At 41.8% G+C, this 10,993-nt stretch overlaps 1 non-coding gene across 1 annotated transcript; it reads right to left on the bottom strand.

Moving 5' to 3' along the window:
* Positions 1–10,113: 10,113 nt before the first annotated feature.
* Positions 10,114–10,186, bottom strand: Trnav-aac. The gene has a single exon. It is a non-coding gene; the product is annotated as a tRNA-Val (tRNA).
* Positions 10,187–10,993: the final 807 nt, after the last annotated feature.

Here is a 10,993-nt window from a genome sequence, read left to right as displayed (position 1 = left end):
GAACGTATATGACATGGAAGATTCTGGTTTTAATGGAACAATTGTTCAAATGGTTCAAATGGCTCTGAGCACTATGGGACTTAACTTCTGAAGTCATCAGTCCCCTAGAACTTAGAACTACTTAAACCTAACTAACCTAAGGACATCACACACATCCATGCCCGAGGCAGGATTCGAACCTGCGACCGGAGGTGTCACGCGGTTCCAGACTGTAGCGCCTAGAACCGCTCGGCCACTCCGGCTGGCGAACATTTGTTAATGGTGGTAGGATGTGCCACACATAGCATCACTGTACTTAAATAGTCATGACAGATATTTGGAGATTAAGTTACACGCAACTCATTCCATAGCGCCGCTGGATTACTGGTTTTTTTTTTTCCTAAGCAAATTACATTTCGAAATTAGAAGGGGATATGTATGTGTGTAAATGCTGTTGGAGCCTGTAGTTTTAGTAGCACTTTTGTTAAAGGTGCGAGTGGGCGTCACACACTTAAATTGCCCTGACAAACGTTTGGCAACTATGTTACAGACATTTTTTTCCATTACGTCGCTGGATGGACTACATTTTCATCGTAAGCAGATTACATTTTCAAATATGTATGGAGTCTACAAGCATGTGTACAGCATGGAAGGCTCTAGCTTTAATGGTACATGTATGACTACGCATAACACCACTGTTCTTAAATATCAGTGATTGACGTTTGGAAACTGTGCGATAGAATTTCGCAAATAATTGTTTTTGTATGCTTTGAATTCCACATTTATTACATGCAAAACTTGTTGTAGCAGGTATACCATTTGCAATGAACTTTCGTTTATCTTAGAATGATTGAGTGACTGAAAACATAATCAGCATATCTCCATCTCAATGCTCCCACTATCTTGAGTAAAACAATACCACAAACCTACTCTCGTTCCACTGCAGTACATACCACTTCCTGCAGACCATTGATGTTCACATCACTTTGTTGCTTTGTTGCTGTCACGACTCTCGAACAACACCAAGCACAATGTCAAAGACGAGAATGCTGAGACAGAACGTGTTGCACTTAGCTATCAGCTGCCCCTCGATATATATATGTATGTCAGTTTACTGCACAGATTACCCCATTCTACTTGAACGAGCCCAAGCTTCATACCTCACTACAAATTTTCAATTTCCGCCATTACTATCAGGTCATTCTCAACTGCTTTCGCACATAGACCCGTTGTGGTTAAATGATTAGTACTGTGAACAGTAACATCGATTCGACAGCTCGACACTACATAGTTGCTGTCTACGAATTCTGTACGCCCAAACCAGTTCATGTTAACTGACTCATCTACAAAGGAAAAGCAAGAAGTGGATGCTATTAGGATCGTATAGGTTGGCGTACTCCATTCAAACATGTGACAAAGAAAAAAAGAAGTGTGGGAAAGACTGCGTTCTCCTGGAAACATAGGGGTGGATTAACCCATTTTTTCCTGACTGAAATTTCACTTCTGATATTTACAAATAGATATTTATTTGTTTATCATCATCAAAAAAACATACTACAGCAAGCTAAACTAAAAAGTAATTAATAATTTAAGCACAAGAGTGGGAAAATACATGTCACGCTAGGCATAACATACATTTTAAGTCAATTATGTGACAGTAAATAAAATAAAGCAGTTTGTGTCATTTACATTATGTTTAGACAACAGCATTTATTCTCTGTTGTACGGTACAAAACACAAACCAACATCAAGTTTGCAGCTCATTGTTCTTGGAGTTCCTTTGCAGTTTTCTGCAGCGCACCGTCTTGTCTTTTTCTGTAGTTCCGTAACTACCGGACTACTTTTTAATCGTGTCTGATGTCATGCAGCGCGCTGTCTTGATATGAATTATCTGCATGTTGACCAAAACCCCTCGATTTTTTCATTGGAAGTCAGGTAACGATCCACACTGTAGCTTTGAAGTTGCAGTTATGGTGTGTTCGTTACCTGTCATTCTGTAGAGAAGCCATAGTTCATGTGCAGACACGGCTAGTAGCCAAGTGAAATTGGCTACCACCATTTCTTTCCTCTGATACTCACCCTATATTGCGTCGTATTTTCGTCCATTTGGCTATTACCCCAATGATGTTGTTGTACTCTCCAATGACTTGTGATTGGGATACAAGGATTCTTTTGTTCTCTTGTCTGGAATATCGGACCACAGAGTTCACTGCAGAATTATCTATCCATGTGGTAATAATCGTCCCACTTCCCTTGCTGCTTTCGTTGTTGAAATCTCATTTCTTTCGGACATTGTCTTAGAGAGTGTAAGTTGACACTTTTAAGACAGACAGTTCTCACGAATAGTGCCATAACCTCGTTATTTTAGGTGAATCAACAATGCTGGTGATGTAAAAGGTTGCCAAAATGAAACCTGTGGGGCTGATTTTTGCTTTTTTCAAGAAGTAATTTGATCATTTGAACCACAGGTGCAGCACGTTTTCCAAAAGCTTTCACGCAAACCTCGTTATTTTGTGTATCAGATCCTTGGTATATTTTAAAATACACTAGATAACCCATGTTTGTGTTTAGGCACCATACTTTGTACCCTAGCATAATGGGTTCTCTTTTCAGAAATTGATTGTCTCCATGCCCGCCGAAATACTTTACCATGCTCTCAACATAATACCGTGCTTAGACTGAAAGTTGAGACACAATACTTTTCTTAGCATATCTATTAATGGACGAACTTTCCACGTTTTATCATTTACATTGGTTTGTGAGTCGACGAACCTCATAATTGTTTCAAATCTGTCTCTTCTCATCATGTTGTTCACCACTTGATTTCTCGTTCCCAGTCAAGAATTCTAGTAACATCTTCTGCTAGGTAGGAAAATTTTTTGGCTACATGTGCTCTTGGGGATTTGGGCAGTTCTTGAACAAAAGGTATGTTGATTCAGTGATGAAAAATTTAATTATTTCATCTTTCTAAACCAGTTTAAGGCACTGAGCCGGAGACAAGATTCTGTTTCTACTATGACCACTCTCGGGAAGAAAAGAGTTATCGCTTTTCATATCCTCCATTCTCCAATCTCTTATTACAATTTTTAAGATCTGTAGTTTTTTTTATTTTATCTGATCTGACATTTTCTGATTTATCGTCGTGATAGCAGCCGCTCGAGCATGAAATCCAAGTTTTCTCACATCTCGTCTGTCGTCTTTCAGTGGATGCTGATACAGTTTGGAATTCTTGGGTGATGGTCTGGATCGATGTTTGCCTATTACACATTAAGACCCTCTTCAAATGTCAGCGGTCTCTGTCAGTCAATGGAAGAGGTCGGCCTGTACGCTTTTGTGCTGTACGTGTCCCTTCACGTTTCCACTTCACTGTCACATCGGAAACAGTGGACCTACGGATGTTTAGAAGTGTGGAAATCTCGCGTACAGACGTATGACATAAGTGACACCCAATCACCTGACCACGTTCGAAGTCTGTGAGTTCCACGGAGTGTCCCATTCTGCTCTCTCACGATGTCTGATGACTACTGAGGTCGCTGATTGGAGTACCTGGCAGTAGGTGGCAGCACAATGTACCTAATATGAAAAACGTATGTTTTTTTGGGTGTGCGGATACCTTTGGTCAAATAGTGTATGTTTCTGAATGGAGTGGAAGGTGCGAGAGTCATTTTGTCTTGGTGTGGAGTGCAACTTGTAGGCAAACGGTCCTCCTTCACGTTTCCAGTTGTGTTTTTGTAACTTTCGGTAAATCTAAACGTAAGATAAGTTGTTAATTTTTAATTGTACGTCCCTAAGTGGCATGTACTCTTAAAGCGCATGCCATTCGTTTTGCATTAGTTATATAACACGTTTAAATCCATCAGTTATTACGCTCCACCGAGTGTGTTGTTAACCTGAAATGTGTTCTTGGGTTGGAATGGGATGGGGCAGAATGTGGAAGTATCCTATTCTGCCCCTTTTTTGTTGAAAGTACATTTTAAACAACTATATATATATTTGATTTTTTCCCCTTGCGATTCCACATGGTATGAACTTACATTAGAAAGACTGTTAGGCAACAATCCGATGTTCAATCAATGTAAATGGCAGTTTCAGCTGTTTTATGTTCTGTAATGGGAGATTTACAAGCATCAATGCAGGAAAGGAAGTTCGTAAAGCTAAGAATAATCTGAACTACAGAGCTGGTTGCATACCTGCATGTGATTGGAGAGCAACGATTAAACATCTCGTTGTAAGATCATTAACATATCACCTAGCGAAAATAAATGGCTTAGAACACAGATTTCACAAAGAAACTTGTCTAGCTGGGTAGGGCTGGTTTATAAGATTTAATACTAGACAGCCTTAGTTGTGTTTCGTAAGCCAGGAAATACATCTGGTGTACGAGCGATAGGATTTAATGATAGGTAACGGTAACTTAGTATTAACGATTTTTAAAAAAAATGACTTTAAAATTCTTTCTAATTAATAACGACTTCTTTGAAGATTCCGTGTTCCTTAGTTTTCATGCCTTAGTTTCAATATGATATTCCTACGAAATTCAACGTTTGTCCAACAATTTCACAAAAACATTGCCTTATCCCATTCTGCCCGAAATATCCAAGCATTACTTTTAAAAAATTGTCGAAATTTGTGGTAACTTCCTATGGGACCAAACTGCTGAGGTCATCGGTCCCTAGGTTTACACACTACTTAATCTAACTTAAACTTACGCTAAATGTAAAAATGCACGACATACTAAGTGATTTTCATAGAATGTTCGTTAGGTTATACTACAAGGCTACTTTTATACATTTAAGAAGTGATTTCTTACGCTGCTTCGTTTTCAAAAAAATGTTAAGCATTAAACATACTGATCCGCTCTAAGTTGAGTAGCCAATCCTTTCTTAATTTTTAATTCTTTTAATTTTATTTTTAATTTTTTAATTTTTAATTTTATAATACTTTATTTTATTTCTACGACAATGATTTTATATCAGCTGGTCTGCCTCATGTATCGTTATGTCCAAATGATTTATACATGTTAAGCTACATTCAGATCCGATGATGGCACCTTTAGCGTGTTGAAACCGGTCATCCAGTAAACAGTATTTAAACGATCTTGGGTTCTGAATTATTTCTACAACAGAGAGATCGCCCGACAACACACTATGTGTTCACTGCGCATTAATATGAGTTGACCATGTATAACCTACAGCTAACGAGTCTGCAAAAACCCGTACTAACGGGTTATGTCAATATGACCAACAATTCGACAAGTATAGATGGTCAAAGTCATTAGTTCCCCACTAGAATACTGAAAAGAAATTGTTGCACAAACAAAGGAAGAACAAAAGGAAAGCAAGCCCAGCCACCTGCTGTCAAACGATTATCTAATAAAACAAAATAGGGGTAAAAATGTAGTGTAGGAGACAATGTCGCATGCAGTGATACTGAGAATGCAGAATGAAGAATAAGGATTTCGAGGAAATTATGTATCAGTTCTTTAAAAATAACATTTTCTTCCTCTTCTGTGTCTTTCGGAAGTAGTGAAGGTTCAGAAGTACTTGCAGCTATGCTTTACCCTCCTTGTTTATTCTTTGTATTGCGTGACTGGAATAGATAGCGGTGGTGAAAGAGAAATATGGGCGTCAGCCGCGTGAGTGCACTGAAATAATTCAATGGCGACAAGTGAAAATTTGTACCAGACCGGAAGTTGAACCCGGATTTACCGCTTTAGGCGAGCGATTGCCTTAATCGCTTTGGCTATCTGAGCGTGCTTCCCATACAGTCCAAATTCTCAACTTTTCTCACAACACCGCTTTTTTAGCGCCCCCCCCCCCCCCCCCCCGGTCCACTATCCTCATTGCTTGTAGAATTTAGTATAGTTCACACAAGAGGTCGGACCCTGGGCCCTACCACACCGAGGATATCATGAAATGTCATAAATTTATTACTATCATAAGTGTTGTGTCTGTTCTTTCGGACACCATTTGTGAAGACTGCAGTTTGGAAATAAAGAGATAACAACAAACACGCAACCAGTGCGCTGGTCGGCAGGTGATGGTCAATTGAGGCAGTCACCCCTCTGGAACAACAGGGTGGACTTACCCAGTGCTCAGGCCAAAAAGGCGTTCCTTCATAAGTGCCACCTTATTTTGCCGTGTTCTGTGAGTAGCGGCAATAATTTGGTGGCGAGTGCAGCACTCAGTGCCATCTTTAGGGGTGGCGGATAACAAACATTAGGGTGGGAAGACCTTTGACACTGCCTGCGGCAAAGTATGGACCAGGAGACAGCGGCAACCACTGGCTAGGCCACCATCGCTAAGCCGCAACAGCGAGGGAGGCATCCTCAAGACTCAAATTAAGCAGAACTGTGGGTGCCAAATATTCTTATTCCAAGCTCCAATTGAACTGTCCTGCAAAGTATTGCCCTGTCGTTGCACTGCTTCTTAATGGCTTATACTCATTGATTTGTGTGCTTTAGATTCCCCACCCAGAAGTATATCGGGACCTCAAATCTAGTAAGAAAAGGGGGGGGGGGGGCTTTTAGTGCCCCTGCTCCACCAGATATACAGTTAACATGTACAGTTGACTAAGATATTAATACAAGCAATCCTGTTCGAAGAACGTCCGCAACTGAGCATTTTAGCAGAGGTTGAAAATACCGCTTCAGTAGTAAGTTTCTTTGTTTCCACACGACGGGTTTCGGACTGTTATAATCCCATCTTCAGGTGTCGTAGCTGTGCTGTGGTCTCTGTTCTGCGCTCACAGGAATCACACCGCGCCTGTTACACGCGGCGCTCGGGGGCCGCAGCAGAGCTACGACACCTGAGGATGGGCTTATAACAGTCCGAAACCGGTCGTGTGAAAATAAAGAAATTTACAACTGAAGCGGTATTTTCAACCTCTGCTAAGATTTTAATAATAATATAGATACTAAAATTTAAATAGATCAGTGGTTAGCAGAGTGCTTTTTTCGTTGGGGGTGGGAGAGGGGGGGAGGGGTGGAAGGGTCAGATGATGTCGTCCATGAAACCGCCAGTCCCCTTGGATCCACACCTCTGCCTGACCACAGGAGTGCAGCATTACAAGCTGATGGCTTTCACTAAGTCTTCAAGGTGCCACTTTGTAGTTCTGTCAAACAAATTCCCACAGAAATCCATCTAGCTGCCACAGCATTCTAACCATTCGAACACTTTCATACTGTTTTAGAAAATGTGGACGACTGTTTTATTCATAAACTAATGAGAAACACTGTTTAGTATGCACTGTCGTAATACAAGTGAATTATAACCTATCGTAAATACGTTATGGAAAAAAAATCATTTTTAATAAACCAAAGTATCCCAACTTGTCATAAATTATCGGGACAATACGCACTTCCGTTTTCGAAACGATCTGTGTCTATTTTCAGTGCACTGTCACATTGAAGTAGTTTTACAGGGAGGACATACATGAAAGTATTAAAATTTACTGGTGAGGATAGATTCATAACGAAATCCAGTTAACAGCTCATCAAGTGCCACAATTAAGTCAAAAAAAACTGACAGAAGCAGAAAAATCAGGCGTTAACTATTGTGGAATTCTGCAATTTTTTTTCAGCTTTAGATCTAAAGCGTACAGAATCAAGGTAGCGACAAAACATACGGGGGAGTTGTTGATTTTAGATTTTTTTAATTTTTTTGCAGATTGTCAGTTCTTCACAAAAGGGGTAAAAATCTAGTTTGCAGCAAGATTAGAGCCGAAAACCAACGAAATCCTCGGCTTGAAGGGCAAACACTTTACTGCCAAGCTAGCATACATGTGTAGGACACATCACTCCCTAGTTGTTCCTGTTATAGCTATGACGAATAATTCGTAATGTCGTAATGTATATGTAAAGTAAGCTGCAGTTTCTGTTGGAAGAAGTTCCCTGGATTCAAAAACATAAATTTGTTACCTCTATGTCATCCCTTAACTGAGAATCATTCATAATAATTAATCTAGATGACTAGAAAATACCGAATGAATTTATCAGGTTAATTCTGAACCACTCCAGAAGTAAATCGAAGGTCATCAGTTATCAAACATATTCTACAATTAATGATTTTATTTTGGTGAGGAGTCACAGTCATGTAAGGCTTTTTGGAAGATATAACTGTCATTTGACTACATAGCAGGTTTTATTCCACAATCTAGATTTCGGCCTCGTAAATTGCCCAATGCTGAAATGTAGATTGTGAAATAAAACCTGCTGCACAGACAGTCAAACGGCGGTTATATCGTTCAAAAAATATTCTACAATGTTATTCATTCTCCATTAGACGACTGACAGGCAGACTATTTTTCTCAGTCGATGCATTCCTGGTTAGCACTTTGGAAGCTCGCACTTCAGAAACTTGGTGCTGCTAATCGTCATCACGTTGGCTGAGAACAGAATTATCTAGCGTAGACCAATGAGTTTTGTTAGCATTTCTGTAACTGTGATTTGGGTATTATAAATAATATACAGACGCACCAGCTGCACCTCGAATACCATAAATAAAGAGCAGCGGAAATTATTTGGGCCGCTCTCCTCTTCAGTAGCTGTCGTAATCCTAACACATAATATCACAAATTAAAAGACATCATAACACTCTCAAGGAAATTTCGCTACTGTGTCTAACATGCACATTGATGGGAAAAAAATTGTAGCACCAAAAAATAAGTAATGTGGAGTAATGCAATTTCGAGAATATATTTTTCTAGGTAACGCCTTTAAGGGATTAAGACTGCAAGAGAACATGTTAACGCAAGTGCGAGGTAAGTCATTGCGACTGTGAACTGCTGGTACATTATTAACCTGTGTAACCGCCAGAATTTTGAATGTATGCATGTAAACGTGCATACATTCTGTTGTTCAGGCGCCGGATGTCAGTTTGTGGGGTGCAGTTCCGTGCCTGTTGCACTTGGTCGGTCAATACACGGTCCGTTAATGCTGTTTGTGGGTGACGCTGGAGCTGTCGCACGTGATGTCCCACATATTCTCGACTGAAGACAGATCTGGCGATGGAGAAGGCCAACGCGACATTTCGATACTCTGTAGAACATGCTGGGTTACAAAAACGGTACGTGTGCGAGTGTTAACCTGTTTCGAAACACGTTCTGGAATGCTGTTCATGAATGGCAGCCCAACAGGTCGAATCACCAGACTGACGTACAGATTTGAAGTTAGGGTGCGTGGGATAGCCACGAGAGTGTTATGGGATTGTATGAAACCACAATCCAGACCATAACTCAAGGTGTAGGTCCAGTGTGTCTAGCACGCAGACAGGTTGGTTGCAGGCCCTCGACTGGCCTCCTTCTGACCAACAAACCTTCGGAACTGGAACCGAGGCAGACCCAGTTTTCATCAGAAAACACAGCAGACCTTTACGCTGCCCTCCAGCGAGCTCTCGCTTGATACCACTGAAGTCCCAAATGGCGGTGGTTTGAGGTCAGTGGACAGCATGCTATCGGGCGTCTCGCTCAGAGCTGTCCTTGAAGTTAACGATTCGTAATAGTTCGTTGTGTCACTGTGGTGCCAACTGCTGCTCAAATTGTTGCTGCAGAAATACTACGATACGCCAGTCTGCGTGTAAAGCAGACGTGATAACCGCTACACCACGGAAACGACGGCTCTGCTGCTGTACTACCTGGAAACCCGTAGTGGCAACAGATTTTTCCTGCGTAAGCAAGGGCATCGGTTACGAGCTCCCTCCGATTCTAGAAGTTGCTATAGTAAAAGACATCGACGAAAACAATCAAACCGCAACAGCCAGGGAGAACGCTGGGTGAGCAGCAGCTCTACATGGTAATACCAAGAACGGAGGCGTCCGTCATGTGCAGCGCTTAGCCGCTACGAACAGGCTCGTTGGTCTAAGGGTATGATTCCTGCTTCGGGTGCAGGAGGTCCCCGCGTTCAAATCCCGGACGAGCCCTTGCGTTTTGTGCAAACGTGTGGCAACTACCGGCACACCGGCGGCTGTTACGCGCATTTCCAGCCCTCCAGGTAAGCACAAAAACCAAGTAGCCGGTTCTGAAAGAGTTTCATGTATCATTTGAGCCATCTGCACCCTGGTGGTGGGACGTTTGAAATTGATTTAAATGATCACGGTAGAGATTGTAGCAAGTGTCTTGTTGAGTGCGACGAAAAAGTGTTTCCGCCCGCAATCGAACCGGGGACCTTCTGCGTGTTAGGCAGACGTGATAACCGCTACACCACGGAAACTGCTACGCTCTGCGCTCCACATCTGACCCAGGACGATCGCAACTTTGGCGTAAAAATCACTTTGCGGAAACGCACAATGCAGGTATTTCGCATTCGTATGCAACAATCGACAGCACCTTTGCCTGTCTGAATGCCATCACGAATAAGACCCCAAGAAGTCGTCAGAAATGCTCGCGGCCGAATCCTCAGTAGCATCAGCTACTCTTTCTTTCCGTACGAGGTACCGTCAATTCGCGCAGTCGCTATTGCAAATGATGTCACGAAAAGCAATTACTTCGTCAGCGGCAAGGAGCCTGGGCTCAGCGGGTGGTTGTACCTCTCGGTAGTGCCACGTGGGCATCCGGAGTCCAGCCTTCCTGTTATCGTATATTTTCATGACCGCCACTACCAACTACATTTCTGCGAAATCTTTCTGCAATACAGCGGAAAGAACATGCAACTTCAACTTCTCTTTGCCCTGATACATAACCTCGTTCTCGGTAGTGCCACGTGGGCATCCGGAGTCCAGTCTTCCTGTTATCGTATATTCTCATGACCGCCACTACCAGCTACATTTCTGCGAACTCTTTCTGCAATACAGCGGAAAGAACATGCAACTTCAACTTCTCTTTGCCCTGTTACACGACCTCGCTCAAATTCAATGAGGTGTCGATAAATGCGTCTTTGTCTCATTACAGGCATTCTTCACTAACATGAACTCGCCACGTCCAATCTCAAAGGCAACTAAAGCTCACGACCGTTACAGTGTGTATTTAAGGCAAACCTGATTCGCATCCTCATAGTGGCGCTAATGCACTGGGGGGAAAT

This window comes from Schistocerca piceifrons, chromosome 8 (genome assembly GCF_021461385.2).
Source record: "Schistocerca piceifrons isolate TAMUIC-IGC-003096 chromosome 8, iqSchPice1.1, whole genome shotgun sequence".
Lineage (NCBI taxonomy): Eukaryota > Metazoa > Arthropoda > Insecta > Orthoptera > Acrididae > Schistocerca > Schistocerca piceifrons.
This window is presented reverse-complemented; position numbering and strand designations above follow the sequence as displayed.